A 1,015-nucleotide genomic window follows, 5' to 3' on the forward strand; every position below is an offset into this window, starting at 1 on the left:
AGATTGCAGATGTCATGTAACCAATAAAATGGGAGTGGGTAGTGTTTTGTTGTCTTGATTTGAATATTGTATAGCTAACTCTTCGCGGCTCCTCGGGTAAAAGTGTCTCTCCATGATGGCCACAGGGAAGCACAGATTGTATTGAGAGGGACACGAGCCCTCGATACTGTATTATTTTTTTGCTGTTAGGAATAAAAGTTTGGGTGATCCAGCTGATTGGTTTCCTGGTCTTCTCTCTTACAGAACAAGCACGAATAATTGTTAGGAAAGGTGAAGCTAATGTTAATATCGGTTTGAATGGTAAAATTATGTTCTATAATTTGGAGTCAGATTATCAATTTGAGTATCGTCATAAAGACCTTCAACCTAACAACTTCAATGGCAGATGTATGGAAATATTTATTTCATTAAGGACTATTTGCAAAAAATGTCTTCCCTTTTAGTGTCATAGCTATTTCCAACACTTGGTTTAAAGCTTATAAGGATGTGCACTTTTGTCTAAATGGGAATTAATTAAATTAGGGGGTGGGGTTGCAATCTATATTCACAATTCTTTTAAATTTATTGCTGTTACACACACGTCTGTGATTATTGATGGAATAATGGAAAGTTTAACCAATGATATCATTAATTTAAAAAAAAAGTCATAATAAGTTGCATATATCGGACACCTAGCTCAAGTACTGACACGTTTAATCAATGGACAGAAAACATTTATTCTGGTGTGAACCAAAAAATATTATATATTTGTGGAGATTTCAATAACGATTTGCTCTACCCAACTAAACTTGAATTCATAAATGACTCCACTGACACAATGTACAGCCTTTCATTGTATCCAACAATAACAAAACCAATAACATTACACAGTCCCACCATTATTGACAATATTTTCACTAATGTTATGGATTTTTAAATTGACAATGGGCTTCTTGTCCGTGATATAACTGACCATTAACCAGTTTTTACTGTGTGTGAATGGGATTTAGGAAGAATCAACAAGACTTTTGGATAA

General features: G+C 34.1%; 1 pseudogene; it reads left to right on the plus strand.

The window, feature by feature from the left end:
- The first annotated feature begins 385 nt into the window (after window positions 1-385).
- Window positions 386-1,015, plus strand: LOC148363688 (uncharacterized; annotated as a pseudogene).

The sequence above is a fragment of the Urocampus carinirostris genome, chromosome 6 (assembly GCF_059441175.1).
Source record: "Urocampus carinirostris isolate Australia breed hairy pipefish chromosome 6, RoL_Ucar_1.0, whole genome shotgun sequence".
NCBI lineage: Eukaryota > Metazoa > Chordata > Actinopteri > Syngnathiformes > Syngnathidae > Urocampus > Urocampus carinirostris.